The 21,390-nt window shown below is 40.2% G+C and overlaps 1 protein-coding gene and 1 long non-coding RNA gene across 3 annotated transcripts in view; both read right to left on the bottom strand.

Annotated features, from left to right (window-relative positions):
* The window catches only part of RAD51B (RAD51 paralog B), a 530,564-nt gene that overhangs the window by 300,424 nt on the left and 208,750 nt on the right, over positions 1-21,390 (bottom strand). The window lies entirely within an intron of this gene.
* Positions 13,535-21,390, bottom strand: part of LOC118657009 — a 140,489-nt gene continuing 132,633 nt past the window's right edge. Inside the window, exons 6-7 of the long non-coding RNA XR_004967794.1 lie at positions 16,389-16,726; positions 13,535-13,673 (exon numbers count right to left, since the gene is read on the bottom strand). This is a non-coding gene — a long non-coding RNA (uncharacterized LOC118657009). The remainder of the gene's footprint in view (positions 13,674-16,388; positions 16,727-21,390) is intronic.

Below are 21,390 nucleotides of genomic sequence, written 5' to 3'. Positions count from 1 at the left end.
TCTTTCGAAATTTATGTTAATAGTAATAGCCTGGAAATGGGACTGATAAAGCAGGGTGTCTTAACCTTGGTGCTATGGACATGTCAGGCTGGGTAACTCCTTGTTGTGAGGTGCTGTTTTGTGCACTGTAAGAGTTTAACAACATCCTGGTTTCTACCCAGTAGCACCCCTCCACCCTCCCTTCACTGTTCTAACCACCAAAAAATGTCTCTAGACATTGCCAAGTTTCCTCTGGAAGCAAAATCACCCCCAGCTGAACACTGTTACTGTAAGGAATGGTGACCACCACAGTTTCATTTAGGAGAGCATGGTATCATAAGAGACACAAGGAATGGAGAAAAGAGGATGAGGTTTAGAATCAGGCAGATTTGGGTCCAAATATAGGACTCTCACTCATTAGCTCTGGAGCCTTGTGAAAATAACTTAATTAAGTCTTGCCTTCCTCATTAATGAAATGGAAATAACACTCTAGTACACATGTATCATCCAGCATCCCTTTTGGGGGGAAGGAGTTAAGTCCTTTCCTCCTTTAAGTTCTTCCACTCTCAGCACGCTAGTTCCTGCTCCAGGGTTGAGTGTGTGAACCAGATATAGCCAACAAAATAATTGCATCCCCCAGGCCTGTGATGGGCATGGGCATGTGACCCATGCTGGGCCTATTGTACTCAATGTGAAGGCTTTTGCTGGAGCAATCAGGAAAGATTCATCCCCTTTCTACTGAAGTTGATAAGCTAATCCTATATAATAAAAGGGTAATATGCAAACTGTTTCCTCGACCGGGTGTTTGACCAGAGTTCGACCAGGGGACGGGGCGGCCTGCCAACCACCAGGGGCCCCTCCCCCCCTGCCAGCCCTGCCCCCAATTGGCCCCCCACACCCGACCGAGGGCGGGGCCAGCCAGCAACTTCCCACGTCCCCTCGCCCCGGCAGCCCCATTAGCCCCAATCTAGTAGAGTATAAGCTTAGAGCAGGGGTCCTCAAACTTTTTAAACAGGGGGCCAGTTCACTGTCCCTCAGACCATTGGAGGGCCGGACTATAGTTTAAAAAAAAACTATGAACAAATTCCTATGCACACTGCACATATCTTATTTTGAAGTAAAAAAACAAAACGGGAACAAATACAATATTTGTATTTGCATGTGGCCCGCGGGCCATAGTTTGAGGACCCCTAGCCTAGAGCTTCTGCATAAAAGCCAAACCAATGGAAAATACATTCAGGAGATGCAGAGGCCTGATGAAATGATGAGTAGGTAATACCTAAAGTCAGATCTACCCATCATATTTTTCAGTTATGTTAGCTAAGGAATTCCATTTTAACTTATATCTGTATGAGTTGCGTTTTATCACTTAGAACCAAAAGAGTCCTATCATATAAATTAACCATCTCAAACAACTGTTGAGAGGACCAAGTAAAATAATGAACACAATAGGCCCATAAAGCACTTCCTTCCATTGACTTCCAATTTATAGAAATCAAAACAAACATAATTATGTAAGAGTTCAAAAAACAATACAGTGAGGGATCAGACAACAGGACCCATGACTTAGCTTTGAATTCTTTTCAGTAAACTGGTATACATTCTAACAGAGCCCAAATTCATGGAGCCAAACACTGTTGTACAGTAAGTTCCCCACAATCAAGTCAATTAATAGCACATACAAATTCTGGTTTGTTTTCTTTGTTACCATCATTTATAGGTGGCCAACCGTAATGGTTTGCTTTGAGTAGAAAGGTTCCACAACTTGATTTTATTTTATTGCCAGAAGGATGAAAGAGGGATTTATAGAGTTTGTGGGTTAAATCAAAATAGCAGGGCTGGGACTAGAATGAACCAAGTGAGGCACCTGCCTCAGATGCAAAATTTTAGAGGCTGCCCAAAACTCAGTAATCAAGATAAATTATATTTTAATGCAATATTTCTTAACATTCGAAAATGCCAAAAATCCAGGATGAAGAAAATAACAATGTTTTTTTAAATAACGACAGGATCAGTGTCACTGATTTTTTCATTTTGCCTCAGACTCTAAGACGGCGCAGCATGGCACTGCAAGTGGAGTGAATTTCTAAGCTGTAAGAAGCAGAGACACATCCAGTGCTCACAAACATCATGGACCTAGATGCACCTGAAGGACAACCCAGTGAAGAACTCTGAATAGAAAGTAAGCCAGAACTAAGATCTATAACTGAGCAAATTACTTTGCCCTTTTTTTTTTAATGTTTTTATTGATTTCAGAGAGAGGAAGGGAGAGGGAGAGAGGGATAGAAACACCAGTGATGAGAATCATTGATCGGCTGCCTCTTGCACTCCCCCTACTGGGGATCGAGCCCACAACCCAGACATGTGCCCTGACCTGGAATCAAACAGTGACTTTCTGGTTCATGGGTTGATGCTCAACCACTGAGTACACCGGCCAGGCTGGCCTTTCTAATCTTTAGTTTTTTTCATATATACACTGAGCTATCCCTGATGATTATTAAGATCTTTCTTAACTCTGAAGCTCTATGATTAAATTCTACCAGTGAAAATAACCCAGGTGGACGGTGATTTTTTTGGTTGTTTAATATGAGTGTTCTTACATGTTCCAAGTGCCATTCGATTAGAAGATCCTACAATGGGGAGGCCGGAGGTTTTATGCTGTGGGCTTAGCGTATCATGGCTGATCTGTGTCTGTAAAGGCTGAAATAATTCCCATGGCAATCCACTGACAAGTCCACTGAAGCATAAAGTAATCGGGTTAATAAGTGATTGCTCATAATTCCCAACGATTTACAGAAATAGGAACTTCTAAAATCAACAATGACAAAGAGAAGGTGACACGCATCTGGAACAGGATTTTAAAACAAAAAGTAAGCTCTTAAAAATAGCATGTGAAGTTAAAACTGCTAAAAGTAGCAAGTGATTTAGAAAACACTGGAAATATAAAAACTAAATATGAAAAAAATGTCTGTGCTCAGGTCCATGCATATAAATTTTTCAATTTTTTTTTTGCTGAACCCTAAGAAATAAAGAGTTCTCCATGCATCCAGGATAAAGGAACTCCAGTAGATTTTTAAAAGGAGTTTGTAAATAAAAACAGGGTCTATTTTTTAATCAGTATTATTTTTTAACATTTTATTATGCAAAATTTCAAGCACAGATAAGGTATACAGGACAGTATAATGATGTCTCATATATCCATTAACAGCTTCAATAATCATCAACTCATGGCCAATATTACTGCATCTATAGTCCCACTAATTTCCCCCAATTCTCAAAAAGGGCTATTCATTTTAAGTCTCAAAATGAACAAATCTTTTGGGGCTTTAGTTTCCTTATTTGTAAAATGCAGGCAATTACACTCACCTCCATACCTACAAATAAAGTTATGAAAAATAACCAAAACTTCTGAGCCCTTTCTAACACTTATGTGGTTTCTGAACCTAAGAAGAAAAAAAAAAATAGACCATGCAATAAACTTTTGTTTAAATAAGTCTTTCTTTGAAGCAGCTCTAAGTGCTCTGTGAGAATTATCTTTCATTCTCTCAGCACCTCTGTGTGGCAAATAAAAGTATTATTATTCATCTTTAGGAGATACTGAAATTAAAGAAAAAGGAAATGATTCAAACCAGATCAATAGTTGGGACAAAAATAAATCCATTTATTTTTGTTCTGTCATTAAGTATGCCACTTCTATCCTTATTATAACATATTCTGTTATTAAGTATGCCACTTCTATCCTTATTATAACATATGTTGATGAAAATGGTCGTTTCCTCTCAATGAAATGGACTTAGACTCTATTAAGGAGTTTTTATATTTAAAGAAGTAATGCTATATAATATGTAGGCATTTAAATATATTGACTGATTGTCATGCCCACTTTGTGGATTCACAGAGGAACACAAGAAGAGAGCAAAAAGTAAAGGAAGAAAATTAAATGCACCTGTGGCTCACTGGCATTGACTAATTATAGCTTGCCATTTCATAGGTTTGAAACCTAAAATATTTACTTGGCAGATGAAAAATGACTTCAGTATTACACTTGAGAATTATACCATTTGGGCCCAGTCCACAGTGCCACAGGCGTGGATGATGCAACTTCCAACTCAGTTACAGAGTTTTTTTTATAGCACTTACCAGGTCATTATAACTTCATATATTTAAAACATTTTCCTTCCGATTCATGCCATGGTTCCTGTTCATTGCATCTAGTCAAGGCAGGTTGAGATGGGATGGGATGGGATGGGATGGGGTTGGATGGGATGGGGTTGGATGGGGAAAGGGAAAAAAAGCCGAGGGAAGGATATAGTGATGATAGGCTGCCATGAGCCACGTTTCCCTAAAGGTCGCCTATTATTCATTTCATGGGCCACATCGGAGCAAAGGCTCTTCTATGGCCTCAACCCAAGCGGCAACCTGAGCAATGTCTTTGAGGACCATCAACTCCCTGAACATTCAAAAGAATCGTTCAAATGCTTACGGAAGAAGGGGAGTCTTCTTCAATTATTTCTCTCCAACTTTGGAAATAATTTTAGAGGCCATGACCTGCCCAACAACTGGCTCCCTAAGGCTTTTTGATAAATCAAATAAAAATAAATAAACCAATCAACAAATAAATCGGGTTAAATTATGTTTTTAGCATCATAGTTTGGTATTGCTGTTATTATTGTTTTTATTCAGGATTTTGCGCTCATGTGGATTGCTGCTTCTAAAATAAGGCAGAAAATAGATGAAAATATAGTAAAAAGAACAGTGAACTGGTAGTTAAGCAACCTAGGTTCCCAACTGTCTCCGTTGGGCAAGGCTAGTGTCCTTGAGGACAGCAGTGTTCTCTTCTGTCAGGTGACATACGTGGTCCAAGTGAGTTCTAAGATTATTTTCAGTTCTAAAATTCTTAGACTACCTACATAATTCCATGCCTTTTTTTCTATTACTTACTTCTATGTAGTGCCTCCATTTTTTCAGAATGCCACCCCTTTCATATCCATGCTTAAAGATGTGACTCATCTCTTCACTGATAAGCTTACAGGAAAACAGTTTAAATTTGAAGCCAAGAAAAAGACGCATTCTTATCAAGTGACCTTTTAATAGCACTCTTTCATAGGAATCGTTTTTTTAAAAATTAGAAGAATCTTTTGAGTTTTCCTCCAAATCCCACCTTATCAATCAGGCCATTTTCTGAGCCTCACAAATGGCAGCTTATAAATTGATAATATATAGCTGTCTGGCCCAGCACCTGGCACCTGATGCTAGGTAAATATTTGCATACCTAACCCCTCCTCCTTGATCCCCACCTTCCCAACACTACCACCCCCACTACCCAAAGCAGGTCTTTTATACCCTCTTTAGATCAAAGGCATGGAACCAGACTGAGGACTGACTCATTATGAGTAAGAATTTAAAACTATAAGTAAAGTTCAATGTCTTATCAGAAAAACAGAAGTATCAAAATTTGTTCTCAAATTGTCAAGAATGACCTTGGGTACATTATTAATAAAGGGAAATTTGTAAATAAATGAAAATCACAATTCAAGCATATTTTCTATTTTCCCAAATGCATCATGAATAAATGTCCCCATTAGAGTAAAATTAAATATGAATTAACATAGAATTTATATCCTTGGGGATACAGTGCGTGCACAACTTGCCAAACTACGATCCATGCAGAGCAAAATATGCTGTTGTGAGTTTCATAAATGCCAAAAGAAATAGCTTTTCTAAAGTGCTTTCTCAACTTAAAAGAGGGATCCACCTGATAAGTAGGTAAATGGGAGACCACCACAAAGCGGCATAAAAAAACTGGGAATAACAAAGTAATAGAAAAATATTCTGAAATTTTAAACCTTGAAACATAAAAGCCTTTCTCTGTGGAGATGAACTCCTTCCATTTCAAGGACTTTGTCAACATCACCAACTTCCAACACTTGGATCACACAAAAAAATGTGATGACGCAGGAAATTGTCTGAAAACAAACAAATAAACAAAAAAAGCATTCTCTCTCCCTGGAGCCAGAGCTGCCCTGACAGAGCAGGCAAGCAGCCAGCATGTCAAAGCATCATTTTTAAGTCTGTTTAATTGTTCCCTTCCAGTTCAACAGTCCAAGTCCCTCTTTTAAGAAGTACAAAGCAGAAGAAAGGCAGAGAAAAAAGATCTTACAAGATATTATTTAGTTCTTACTTCACTAGCCTCTATGGAAGAAACTCTAAGTGCTAATTAGCCACACAAAACTCGGCAGATGAACTCCAAATCTTGTGTGTTACTAGTAAAACTTAGAAGAGTCTTTTTCTACGCTGTATGCCCAGTCAATATGAAATTTACACTAGCAAACTGCACCCTAAATTCACAATTACATTCTAATCACTTCTGTTTTTCCATGAACTTTTCTACTTTTCAAACTGTCTATAAAAGGAGAAAGCAGTTGCAGGAACTACCTTATCACATTCTGGTTGGATTTTTGCAAGCATTTATTGACTTGGCTGACATTATAGGGAAAGAAATAATCTACTTTTCTCTAGTTTTTTGGTATTTTTTTTTCTGCTTCTTTTCTTGCCAAAAAATCACTTGGCTTCCCAGTGAAGCAAAAATAACAAAACAAAAATCTCACAGCTATTTACTGATATAAATAAATTAAAATAACACCAACTCAATTCCCTTTGCATCATTTCCTTTTTATATTATGTGTTTCACGAAACTTACAAATCTATTGGCTCATCTATCTATTCCCCCTAAATTCAATTATCTACCCATTGATGTGGTCAACAATGTGTACAAGGAATTTTGTTACGCAAATGTTTGTGAAGGATGTAAGTGGGAGGAAGAATAGATAATGTAATTCTGAGATTAATTCTCTTTCCAAACTCTCAATTTATGATGAAACATCACAGCTATTTCATTTAGAAATTCCCTGTTCTGCTATTGGTCATTTCTATAACCATCACTGAAAACTTAAAAGAAGCTCTTTTGCTTCTGACCAAGATGGAGTAACAGGAACCAAATTTACCCTACCACCTATGACAATCCTCTCAGCAACACACACACGTTTATTTAAAAAAAAAAAAAATTTTTTTATTGATTTCAGAGAGTAAGGGAGAGGGGGAAAGAGATAGAAACATCAATGATGAAAGAGAATCATTGATTGGCTGCCTCCTGCTTGCCTCCCACCGGGGGATTGAGCCTTAACCTGGGCATGTGCCCTGACTGGAATCAAACCATGACCTCCTGGTTCATAGGTCAACACTCAACCACTGAGCCATGCCAGACAGGTCCCACACACATATTTTTAAGACAAAACATGAAACAACTTTTTTTCCTAAGACACTGGACTGTAGGCAATGAATGACAGTGATCCCTTAAATATTAAGAAACAAATTAGGGGAGCTCTCTCATTGCCCCAGCTTACTGGAAAGCTATGGTGTAGGGAGAGGGAACCCAGGTGGAGGCCAGCAAACTCCCTGATTTGAGGAGATGCATTTTAACATCCAGAAAAAAAACAAGGCAGCTCTAATTCACAAGAGGGATCTAGGGGAGTGTCCTTCAAACACTCAGACTGATTAGTGCATGCATGTGAGGAAACTACTTGAGGCCTGAGAAAGAATGATCTAAGAGGAGTAGAGAGAAGAGTGTCTAGCACTCACACAGGGCCAGGAATAATGCCTACTCCTACCAACCAGACTGGACATGTTATGCCCAGATTTCAAGATTCCCAAGAGCCCACCAGGGAGCCAGCGAGTTCGATGCAAAAGCAAAGAGTCCTTTATTTCAAACTAGTTCGGCTCCCTGACCACACTCACCGATGCAACGGTAAGCCCAGTGGCAGAGACAGCGAAGCCTGATGGGACAAGGAGTTTTATAGGGGGGTGGAGTAAGGGCAGGAGAGGGGACTGTGGGGCCTGCCGATTGGCCAGGTGCGAGTCGGTGTCTCATTACACAGGATGTGGTCATATTGATGGCGTGCACTTCCCTTGATTATCATTGGTTAGTCCAGAGAAATCCTGGGTGTGGCTAGCAGAGGCTTCTTCCGGGAAGAAGCCTTGCTGAGCACATGGCTCTGCCCAAAAATGGAGGACCCAGGGTAAGATGGAGGGCGTAGTCCTCGCCCTTTCAGACAACTTCATAATTCTTGGAGCACTGGGAAGAGTACTCAGAAAGTAGAGAATAATTTCTTTAAACTAAATGGTTCTGGTCCTGCCAAAACAAATCTTAAAAGCAAGATCCAAAAAGATCGAACTGTTTCCAAGTAATTTAACTGCATCCAAAAACAAAGCTCAAGTCTTACAGGAATACAAAATACACTGCACCCAAGAAGATAAAATGACAATGGGTGGTATCTAATCAAAGATAAACATGCAAAGAAGCAGGAAAGTAATGAGGAGAAAATTCAACCACTGAAATGGACTCAGCACTAACACAGATGATAGAATGAGCAGACAAAGATGTAAGATAGTGACTATAACTATACTTCATATGTCAGAAAAGTTAGTTAGAAATACTAAAAAGACTCAACTCAAGATAAAAACTACAATGTATGAAATGACAAATACACTGAATGGGATTAATGGTAAATTACACATTGGAAAACTTGAATACATAATAATAGAAACTATCCAAAATGAAATATGGAGAAAAAAAGAACAAAAATGAAGAGCATCAGTGAGCCATGGGACAACTTCAGGTGGCTTAATATAAGTGCAATGGAAGAGAAAGAGAAGATATAGAAGTAAAACTATTTTCAAATATAATGGCCACGATTTTTATAAACTTGATAAAAACTATAAAACACATATCAAAAAAAGCTAAAAACAACAAACAGCCTCAACAAACCCTAAGCATTGAAAACATGAAGAAAATTACATAAAGATCCACCATAATTATTCAAAACCATTAAGAAAAGAAAAACAAAAAATGAAGGGAAAAATATGTGATGTACAGAGAAATAAGGATAAGGATGAGTGCAGTTTCTAGGTGGAAACAATGAAAGTGAAAATACAGTGAAGCAACAACTTTATAAAACTGAAAGAAAAAAGTGTTAACCTAGAATTCTACTCTAAGCAAAACTATTTTTCAAATACAAAAGTAAAATAAAAACCTCTTCAAAAGTGTACAAGCTGAAATAATTCATCACCAGCTGACCTGCACTGTAATAAATGATAAAGTAAGGTACTCAGGCAGAAGGAAAATAACATCTGCATCTATACAAAAGAATGAAAAACACTGAAAATGGTAACTACTGGGTAAATATTTTTTCTTATTATTTAAATATATTTTAGATAACTGGCTGCTTAAACAAAACTGTACTTTAGGTTTTATGACATGTAAAACATATAAGTAAAATATATAACAACTACTGTAAAGTTCTTATACTACATGTGAAGTGACACAATTTCACTTAAAGATAGGCTGTGGTAAGTTAAAGATGTATACTTTAAATACTAAGGCTACCACAAAAATAACTAAACCAAAGAATTACAGCTAATAAGACAAAAAAGGAAGTAAAGTGGGATTTTAAAAAATTTAATCCAAAAGAAGATAGGATACAAGATTAATTTACAAAAGCCAATAACTTCCTTACATGCTAGCAATGAACTGAAATTTCAAACTAAAAACATAACTACATTTACACTAGCACCACAAAAAAAAAGAGAGAGATACTGAGGCATAAACCTAACAAAGTATGTACAAGATCTATATGAGGAAACCACCAAATGCTGATTAAAGAAATCAAAGAAAATCGAAATAGAGAGATATTCCATGTTCATGAACAGGAAGACTCGACATTGTCAAGATGTTGGTTCTTCTCAACTTGATATATAGCTTCAATGCAATCCCAATCAAAATTCCAATCAGTTTATAGATATGGACAAACTGATTCTAAAGTTTATATAGAAAGGCAGAAAAACAAAAACCCATAATAGTCAACACAATATTGAAAAAAACACACACCAAAAACAAACAAACAAACACCACCACCAAGTTGGAAGACTGAAACTACCCAACTTCAAGACTTACTATCAACACTACAATAATCTATAAAGTGTGGTATCAGTCAAAGAATAGATAACTAGATCAGGAACAGAATAGAGAGCCCAGAAATAGACTCACGTAAATATACTTATGTCTCTTTCCATAATAGTCAGTTGTTTAAAACTTAAAAAACTACTTCATCATTAAATAAAAAACATTTGATGACTCTATATAAGTCAGTGCACTGGGTACTCAAAGGGGATAATTGGATGATATAGGGTAGATGTCAAGTAATACCCTTGATAATGATGAAGTGTATTGGCAGGTGTAGTTTACTTTGCTAGAGTATAAAAAGGCTTAGAGGATGATTAAACAGGAAGGCAAATTTTAGGTCATAGAGAGCTCTTGCCAGAAAGCTTTTAAAAAAAAATAGCAAGGTTAATATGTCAGAATTTCAAACAGAATAAGCCAAATACCAGTTCTTAAAGTTAAATTCTTTTATAATCTTCTCATTTAATAGACTGAAATATATTAAATCTCAATGGGAGAATATGAGATTAGGGAAGAGCTCATTTTAAATAGTGGATTCCAAGACACATTTACTCAGAGTATGACTTCTGTATGACAATTATGGAAACACACCGTCCCAGTATCACCTAATTGAACTATTTCTCCTGAGTTTATAGACTTCACTGGATTATTCTAAAATTCATCAACTTTGGCACACTCCACTCAAGGACCAGGAATCTCTGGCTGTTACGCCTCAAATGGAATAAGACTCCTGGAGAAATTATTTTGCTACCACAACTATTTCAGTGTGGTTCTAAGCGGTGAGTCCCAATATTTGCCAAATTCTCTGGTTTGATCTCATCTGAGTGAACCCAAAATATAGCAAAATAGCACCTCTATTTCCTGGCTATAATTGATTGTCCAATATTCCTCCAAAAGGATGGATGCCTACTTTTATGTTTTAGAAACTTCTGGCCTCCAGTTCTTCAGCTAATATGTGATATTAGGTACAAACAGGCACAAGGAAGACCCTTTCTAATCTCCATCACTGCTGCACCCACTTTCACTGAAAAAATCATAAAGAAACCCTTAGAGTATTTACAGCTTTTACATATCTAATCACAGTTATGGATCAAATTACATGAGCTTGAAAGTTCCTCCACAATTAAGGGTTCCATAAGGAGAAAAGTACACAGCACCTCTTTCTACTTGCACTTCTGTCTACAATCTATGCCAAAGCTCTTTCTCCTGAGCCCTCTCTTCATTAGAGAAGCAAAATTCTTTCTGTCGAGTTTCTCAAGGTCCTTACATCCACTTCAGGCTTAAAGTACATTCCAGTCAGCCAACGACATCCATGCAATCTGAAAAGCCTTCAACTGAAATTCCCCCTGAATCACCTCTTCTAAAGCTTCCAAACTTTCTTTTGTTGCTTCTGGCCTTTGTTAATTCAATCTTAGCTTTTGTTTCTAACTCATTCCTTTTCCCCATATTATGGGGTTCAACAATGTAGTTTTGCTTTCTTTTAACAGAATAATCTTAGGCCCCTTTACATTGAACATAAGATAACATCTACTTGTACTTCAAACAGATATATACAATTTCACATGGAGGTTGTTCTTCACACAGTTCAATGAGTTTCAGAATAACACTAAACATCTCAAAAGTCTCAAAAATATGAGTGTAGCATTCCTTACAGATTATATTCTAGATTTATATCCTCGTGTTTAGCTAAATGAAAAGCAGGGACCAAACCAAAAGACACTCCAGATGTCTTCTTTGAATGAGTTCAACTTGTACAAAAATTTTTGGACAAGATACACTGCAGCTAAGCACAGATGAAAGCCATAAAGAAACAGGAAATGCTTGAATCACAGTCATAGCATAAATAACCTTCAGGAATTCATTTCCCGACAACTCACTCCATTCATATCTTAATGCTGAGTTTAGGAGAATACTATTAAATAAGAGAGACTAAGAATAGGCAATTATAAAATGCCTATTTTAAATTATTTTTATACATATGATATAACATATCCCTATGGTCAATATATTTTATTATCTATACTAATAAAAGGGTAATATGCTAATTAGACTGGACATCTTCTGGACGTCCTTCCTGACAAAGCCGGGCCAGAGCAGTGCAGCCTGGGTCCCGGGTGCCTGCGGCTGGCCTGGGCAAAGCCAGCCCAGTTCCCGGGTGCCTGCAGCTGGCCAGAGGGAGGGAAGCCCGGGTCATGGGTGCCTGCAGCTGGCCAGAGGGAGGAAAGCCTGGGTCCCAGGTACAGGCACCAAGGCAGAGGCAGTTAGGGTTGATCAGGCAGGCAGGCAAGCAGTTAGGGGCAATCAGGCAGACGAGTGAGCAGTTAGGGGTGATCAGGCAGTGGTTAGGGGCAATCAGGCAGGCAGGCGAGCAGTTAGGAGCCAGTGGTCCCAGATTGCGAGAGGGATGTCCGACTGCTGGGATAGGGCCTAAACCAGCAGTCGGACATTCCCCAAAGAGTCCCAGATTGCGAGAGGGTGCAGGCCGGGCTGAGGGACCTCACCCCCCCCCCCCGTACACGAATTTCGTGCACCACGTCTCTAGTTATAATAATAATAATTTATTGAACATAATACATAAGAGCCACTTTATGCAGGTTATTTAATTCAACACTCACAATAATCCCAAAGTATTACTGTAATCATTCCCATATTACAGAGGAAAAAACAGAGTCCCCCAAAGCTTTAGTGACTTACCTCAGTTACTCTGCCAATAGGTGGCAGAGCAATATATTCAAACCGAAATCTGTCCGGCTCCCAAATCTGTGCCCTTTCCAGTAGGATGCACTCCCTTTCCATTTGAGTCTTTATTACTAGTCTAGTACTTTGGAAAATTCCTCACACATGGGGCCTGGACTAATACACTGGAAAAACACTTGGGAGCCTAGACGCTAGCTGGTGTGTGACCTTGACCTTATCATGTTCCTTTTGTCGGCTTTCTTTTTCTCATCTATAAAATGAAGAGTTTGGGTAGTTAACATCTATGGGCCCTTCCAGCACCAATGTTCTACCACAGTATGAGTTTATATTATAGATGATGCAAAAACATGAAAGAAGGGGGAAGAATGAGAGACAGAAGGGTTAACTGGGCAGTAGCAACAATATAGCTACACAAGTCTGGGATTGAGGAAGACAGAAAGAAATGAAATAAAAATCGCTTTATAGTATTATATTCCCAATATGAATAAAAAGCCTTTATATAGTACATATAAAGTTAAATAAAAGAATTTTTTTATCAGCCCTAACCGGTTTGGCTCAGTGGATAGAGCGTCGGCCTATGGACTGAAGGGTCCCAGGTTTGATTCTGGTCAAGGGCATGTACCTTGGTTGTGGGCACATCCCCAGTAGGGGTTGTGCAGGAGGCAGCTGATTGATGTTTCTCTCTCATAGATGTTTCTAACTCTCTATCCCTCTCCCTTCCTCTCTGTAAAAAATCAATAAAATATATTTTAAAGAAAAAGAATTTTATCAAGTAGACTCACCTATTTAAATTTAACCATTATTTGCAATAAAATACAAAATACATACAGACATGAGAAACCATCAGACAAATCCAAATACAGACATGCTTTGAGTCTTGTTTTTTTCACAAGGTTCTGGAGAGTTATAGCGGTTCCCCTCATATACACAGAAGTGGGGGGTTGGCACTGCCAGGTGTGGTGCAAGAGAACTGATGAAGTCCCTGGAAAGAGTGGCAGAGAAGAATAGTTTGTATCCAACACAGCTCTCCTAGAAAAGACAATGACTGGGAGGGTTTCTTTTGTTTTGCTTTCAATATTCAGGCCAGCAAGATCAGTCTGTGCATAATACAGTGATTTAAAACCTTCAGAATACATGGCTCCTCCTTATTCAGCCAAGGTTCTTCAATCAGATTTCCTGATTCTTCCTCTGTTTTCTAAAACGATGAGAAGAACCAAGTGCCTCTTGGTTTAGTTGCCATCGCTAAGAGGCAATAGGAGATGCACGCAGACACGCTCATGGGAAAACTTCACAGGCGGGGAGGTGAAAGGGCACGACACTGGCTGGGGCGGACAGACAACCAGCAGCGAGAGCTCTCTGGGCCTGGGGAGACCTACTGATCTGAGATACTCATCTGTCAGACATGAGAAGGGGCCAAATGTCTAGGCTGTGAGGGAGCACACAGGCTCTGCTTCTCCATCTTCAGCTCTCTAGATAGAGAAATAGGTTTTATGTGGAAAAAGAAAGAAAAAGATGAGCAGCCTGGCAAAAGAACCTAAGACAAATCAAATCTTCCACAGGATGTTTGCAGACAAAAAGGCTGAGGAATGTAGAGGGGGAGGGAAACTCCCCAAGGAGAAAGGGAGGGGAAAAATTAAAGCCATCAGCTCTGACATTTGCCAAGCAGGGAGAGTTAGAACACTGTTCAAACGGCCTGTAAACCAGGTAAAAGTGACTGTGGATTCTGCCAGAGTCCACACACCCTAACAACACCCACCACCAAGGCTGCCACCCCTGAGTTCCCACTGACGACTGCAGCTGCTTCTCAAAGCCCCTGGAAGCAACAGAAGAAGACAGTGCCAGCTGCAAGGACGGGGCTTAGGCGAAGACTTGGCATGAACAGACGTGTAGCCAAAAGGCACAAATCTGAAGGCAGAGAGACCATTTTCCGGTGTGGCTTGTGTATGTGGTACAAGGGGAGCTCCCAATAAGAGTGAGCCAAAGTTCTGGCCTTGACTGCTGGGAGGCCTTGGCAGGCCGGCCTTTCTCATGGCAGGCAGGCCAGGAAACGAAGCTCTCAGCTGTCTCCTGCAGTGTTTGCCTCACTGTCACCGTGTTCATGTTCAGCCCCTGGCTCATCTGTTTTCTTCTTCTTTGGGGATTAGCACGTAAGTGTGGACAAAATCCATTCTGGTTATTCAAGACTGTGTCATTTCCTCCCACGCCGTATTTACCCACTGGGGACTTCAAGAACATGAAATCCTGACAGGGGTACAAAACAAACTGCAGAATGAGATGATCTGCAAGGGACCTCAGAGACCATCTAAGGCAGCCTCCTCTTAAAGACGGGGGAGCGAGGAGTCATAGGAGAAAGAAGTAAGGTGATCTGTAAAATCACACTAACGTTTCGAAAGCAGCAAAGTCAGGGCAAGTGTCCAGCTGTCCCGTTCCCATCCAGCCAGTGTCCTGCCTGCAAAAATCAGTGCTCCTTTCGGCTCCGTCTCAGCTGATATGCTAATTTCCCCCCCAACACACCCTTTCTTTAGGAGGACTTGATGAGAATTGTAATGCATTCTCTCTCCCTCTGTTTTCTGATAAAAAATTCACATGTAAGTTTAAGCAATTATCCAAAATGCTAGATCTTGAGAAAAAGGAACTTGGAAACTTATATTACTAATAGCATTCAGAGAAAATAGCATTCACAGAATGCATGCCATTAAAAACTAGCTACATAGCTCAGCCGGTGTGGTTCAGTGGTTGAGCTTCAACCCAGGAAACAGAAGGTCACTGGTTTGATTCCGTCAGGGCACATGCCCAGGTTGTGGGCTCAACCCCCAGTAGGGGGTGTGCAGGAGGCAGCCAATCAATGGTGTTTCTCTCTCGTTGATATTTCTATGTCTCTATCCCTCTCCCTTCCTCTCTCTCTCTAAAAAACTCAATAAAAACACATATCTTTAAAAATACTAGCTACATAAACTTAGAGTTTGATTTTCACTTATATATAACTAGAGGCCCGATACACGAAAATTCATGCAAGAGTTGGCCTTCCTTACCCCAGCTGCCGGCATTGGCTTTCCTCCAGCCCCGGCTTCGTCAGGAAGGACATCCGGAATGATGTCCAGAAGATATCCAGTTTAATTAGCATATTACCCTTTTATTATTATAGATTGCCATGATTATTAAATCATGAAGTAATGTTGCTATCCAAAACAATTGTGACCTCAGTTTATCTTGCCTCATTGATTGACAAAGTAGCAGGTTAATTTCAGGTCTTGGAGACATTTTTTAAATTAAATTAAGCAGGTACTTTTTGGAAAAAATAGTGTTTCTAGCTCAAGAAACAAATTTAAAAATCAGAAGAGAATATCTTCACTTGAAAGTAAATAAAAAAAACCCACAAAAACAATGAAATGTTATTTATGATAAAACTGAACCTGGATTACAAAAATTATTTCACAATTTTTCCCTTTTTGCCAATGGAAATAACTTCTGATACTAAGAAAGATTTACATTCTCAGAAATAGGTAACCTCTAAAGGCTTAGAAGAGTCTGACTCTGAAAGGGAGTGTGTGAGTGCGGAGGGGTAGGTGGACATATGTCAGTTTACAGGGAACATCATAATAAAGCAATCTACTTTCCTCAAATGAGTTTCTTCAACTAAAGTTTTCAGTGCGATGGAAACCATGTTATATAATATTAAGAGAACAAAAACCGTCACCTCTTTTTGCTGCATCTACTGTGAAGATACCATTCTCAACAATCAGGCTGTGGAATCTCAGAAAATGAAGCGACCACAGTTGTGAAGGGTCCCAGAGGAACCCTGAGGAGGGGCTTTAGTCACATCAACGTAGAACTCAGTCTCCTTGAAGGAGGCTCCAGGCTGGCAAGTGGTGGGGAGTAGAAACGACTGGCTATGGTTCACGCTATCTGCAGTCACGTACTGAACATGACCAAGGGCCTGCCGTTGGGCTTCTGTTACCAGATGAAGCCTGTGAACGCCCGCTTCCCCAGCAGCATCGTTATTCAGAACAGAGCTCTGTTGAAATCCAAAATTTCCTGTGGAGTAAAACATACCCAAGGTATCTCAAGCCCAGAAAGATGAGTTAATTCTTGAAGGAAACAACATTGAACCTGTGTCAAATTCTGCTGCTTTAATTCAGCAAGCCATGATAGTTATAAACAAGAATATCAAAGTGTTGGGATGGTACTATGTCTTTAAAAAAACAAAACAGTTCAGCAGGCTGATAAATAAGATCTAAAAATTGTCCAGCTATGGAAACAAGATGCTGAATGGCTCCAAAGCTATTTTAAAGATGTAATAAATGCCTTTTATTGATTGGGGTGGGATGGAGGAGACACTTGACTAGGGAAATTAGCTAACTTTTCCTTCCTTCTGTACATTTTCATCTAACAGATATTTTTTAAGTGTTTACCCTTGCCAGTTTGGCTCAAAGGACAGAACATTAGCCTGGGTACCTAAGGGCCCTGGGTTCGACTCCGGTCAAGGACACATACCTAGGTTGCAGACTCAATCCCCGACCTTGGTCTGGGTGAGTGTGGGAGGCAACCAAATCAATGTGTCTCTCTCACATCGATGTTTCTCTCTGTGTGTCTCTCCCCCTCCCTTCCTTTCTCTCTAAAAAAAAAAAAATCAATGGAAAAATATCCTCTGGTAAGGATTAACAACAACAACAAAAACCACTATTCAATTCTGGGAATATGGAGATTAAAGACACTACTTCCAACATAAAGGAACTGAAAGTTAACTGGGGGAAACCAAAATGTTCATGGACTGCCCCAGACCAGCACATCAGTGATAAAGGATACTTTGGGAGCTCCTGGGGGGGGGGGGGGGGGGTTACAAGGCCAGCCTGGAAGGGTCAGGAAGGCTAACTGAAGAAGGTGCTGAGATGAAGGAAAGCAAGAATTAACCAGGCTTTAAAAAAACAAACAAAAAAAGGCAACTCCCTCTTCTAATATTCTTTATGTCTTCTTACCTAACAGATTAGTACTTGTTTCATAAGAGGATTTGATCTAGTCCGTAAAACTTTTGAAGAAAAAAAATGACATTATTACTGTTATGTCAAAATAAGATTTTTAACAGAGTACTAGAACATATTAAATATCAGATGATAAAGACTTAAAACAAAGTAGACATTAATGTTAAAGTGACGCGCAGACATGAGAGAGCATGGTCACTCTTCAGAGTGACCCGGGAGCTTTGTCTCCCACATTTACATAGAGCACTAGCTGGATGCCAGCATCGTGCTGGGTGCGGCCGCAGATGCAATGAATACAGTGAATATAATGAATAAAGCTGGACTCTCTCGTCAGAGAATTTATCATCTCACTTTACCTGTCCGTTCCTTCTCAGGGAGAGAGAAAGGTCTAGAGCAGCAGTTCTCAAAATTTTTGGTCTTGGGGCCCATTCATACTCTTAAAACTATTAAGAATTCAAAGAGCTTTTACTTATGAGGCATGTGTTCACCATATTAGAAATTAAAACTGATGAATTTTTGAAGCACTTATTCATTCATGTAAAAGTAAGCTAATAAACACATAACATCTTAAGAAAAATGATGTATTTTTATAAAGAGAACTACATTTTCTAAAATAAAGAAGCTTAGTGGAAGAGTGGTATTGTTTCACATTCTTGTAAATCCCTTTAACGCCTGGCTTACTAGCTGAGAGTTAGAACCTGGTAGCTGGTTTTTCATTCAAGGTGTTATAATATCATACTTCACATGTCCCCTTAAAACTCCACTACACATTCACGAGGAAATGAGAACACAAAAGGCATGTGATGTCTTCATGTTATGATGAAAATATTATGACCTCACACACACCCTTGCAAGGATTTCCTGGGACCCTCAGAGATCTCAGACCACATTTTAATAATCACTCATCGATAGAAATAAAAGTAACGTTCAAAACTTGGTTAATAAAGAGTGTGAACTCAAGCTTACTTTGAGATTCTGACCTAGGGATATGTTGCAGTAACATCTTTCATTACTTAGCCTGCTAATTCTAAGAGTGGACTCTTCTTGTAACTGAGACAACCCAGGTTGCATGAATGGGTCGGTGGACCCTCTCTGTCACCTCGAAAGGCCGGGTGGGTCTTGGCACAATGAGGAGGGTGACCATATGGCTCCCTGGCCTGGGACATTCCTGGTTTGTTCCTGTTATCCCAGAGTAATTATTAGTAGAGCCCCTTCCCTCTCAAAAGTATCCTCGTTTGGGTGATAAATTATATGGTCACCCTGACAATGCCTTGCAAAAGCAGTGCGAGATGCTGCTTCTTCCCCTGTTGTGGGCAGGCCTGGAGGCAGCCATGCTGCATTTGGTTTACACGGTGATACTGCACCAACTTCTCCTAAAAGGCAGCCAATCATGGGAGAAACTCCTCCTGAGCCCTTGGTTTCTGTGTCTTCGTTGCTTTCCTAAACTGTTGACAACAATCACCCCTGACAGTTCCATCTGACAGACAGCACGCGCTGCTTGTCTTCTCGCGATGACCTAGCTCAGAATCTGAAGCATAGGGTGTCACTTTGCCCAACTGTTTCAAATTGGTTAGACTATAACCTATAGATTGAGGGCTACAAATTCACCAGACTGGGTTAACCACGAGGCTAATAAAACACTAGGCAAAGCCTAACACATAGATTCAGCCAATCACCAGAAATTGAGGCAATTCAGTAGGACAAGAGACTTCTTTGAAAAAGTCTTAAGCCTACCAGGCCGAACCCGGTGAGCATGGCAGGGGGTATGAAAAGGACTGGAAAAGAAGTGCTGTAAATTCTGATGAGTGAACCTTGGGGCTGACATGAATTTGGCTTTGCATCCCCAAGTGGCAGAGAAACCTCAGCAGTCACCAGTGCTGTTGGAGAGTAGGGCAAAATTATAAGAACATTTTTACGAGTTGTGGCTGGCAAGCCCTCGCCTGTTAAAACTCTTCAAAAACCAATGCCTTGGTGGAGGTAACAGTTACTGTTTACTGTAGCTCTGGTTGTCAGGGGTTACTGCGAAGGTCCCAGCTTTCCATGACATCAGCAGCATTCCAAGGGAAGTGTGTGTCAGTGACTTTCAGTAATGACTCCCTTTTCCAAACGTTCAAAGCCCCTGCCAAGCTGCCCTACACCTGCGCACCAGCTGAGTTAGAGGAAAAGGAAAAGTAAGATGGATTAAGTGGGATTTTTGTCTGGGTTCCTTAATGAGGCTAAAGGCTTTCTTCTTGCAGTGTTTGATTTTGTGTAATAAATTGATGCCAATCCCTTTAGGAGTGACGTGACTCATCCTTAACTTTACATAAACCAGTCCTGTCGTGACCTCTCGCTGTCATAGTCGGGACTAGCCTTTTCTGCAGGAAAAGTTGGGGGCTCCGTGAGATGATGAACATGGTATGCTGACACTCCAGAAGGGTTTCTGAGGGAGGCATTTGCTGCTCCCCAAATTCGCAAGCAACAGAAGCAGGGAGGAGACGATACTGCGTAGCTGCTTTAAGGATCTACCTGGATTTCAACATTTCAAACCAGCGGTGTATTCTCAGAGCAGCAGCAGGTCCCATTCCAGACACTGTCCCCACCAAAATGGGGGTCTGGTCGACCTACTCCCAGGGTGCCCACAGCCCACTCAAGAAACTTGCGACAGGTCGTGGGGCCAGTGCTAATGGTGTGCTTATACAAGACCTTTCCTCCCCAAGGTTCACACATTTTATCAACATTAAATTCATCACTGTTCGTGACAACCCTCCGAGAGGTGGCAAATATTAGTTCAGGTGGGAAAAACTGGGGGTAGGGTTGCGGAGAATGAAGTCCTCTGCCAAGAGTGAGGCAGTAGGCCAGCCCTCAGAGCCTACTTTTACCCCCGAGACAACTGACCCCTTTCAGGGCTCCCTCGGTTCTGGGAGGCTACCAACCTTCTGTCCCAACCTAAGGGCTGTGAAAAACAAGCATTGCTGTTAATGAGGCAAAGCCTGAAGCAGTCAAAGGAAAACAGGACAATTTTATGTAAAGACAGAGAGGAATCCGGCTGGTATGGCTCAGTGTTTGAGCGTCAACCCAGGAACCAAGAGGTCACTTTTTCGATTCCTGATCAGGGCACATACCCAGGATGTGGGCTCCATCCCCAGTGTGGGGAGTGCAGGAGGTAGCCAATCAATGATGTCTCTCTCACCAATGTTTCTATCTCTCTATCCGCCCCCCCCCCCCCTTAAAAATAAATAAAAACTTTTTTTTAAGGCACGGAGGAATGTCCTCTTCAGGGTTTTGATGAGAGTGACTTATGCATCCATATCCGCTTCTCTGAACAACACCCGGCAGAGCATCCATCTGTACCGCAGTCTCCCCATCTATACAAGCTTGAAAAATGCCATTTAGAGGATCTCCAAGAGACACTTGGAAATTGTCATAACCAATGTTTTGAACTGCACAAGTCTTTGAGGAGGATCTCCAAAGTGCTCCAAAGTGCCCTCTTTTTAGTACATTGTACAGCTCTAGAAAAATTCTCTTTAATTACTGGTATATTTGTTCTTAAGAATTAGGAATAACTTAATATGCCTTCAGGTGATTTTTTTAAAAATAAAAAGCCTCTATAATTACAAAAAATATTCATCTTCATCTTGCAGAAACAACAGGAATTTCTTCTTTTAAAGCGGTAGGGGTGGCAGCCTCTGTGGTGCAGGGCAGCCACAGACAATGTACTAACAAAAACGGCTGTTTTCC

This window comes from Myotis myotis, unplaced genomic scaffold (genome assembly GCF_014108235.1).
Source record: "Myotis myotis isolate mMyoMyo1 unplaced genomic scaffold, mMyoMyo1.p scaffold_m19_p_1, whole genome shotgun sequence".
In the NCBI taxonomy this organism is placed as follows: Eukaryota; Metazoa; Chordata; class Mammalia; order Chiroptera; family Vespertilionidae; genus Myotis; species Myotis myotis.
The sequence above is the reverse complement of the archived record's forward strand: the minus strand, read 5'-3'. Positions and strand labels throughout refer to the sequence as shown.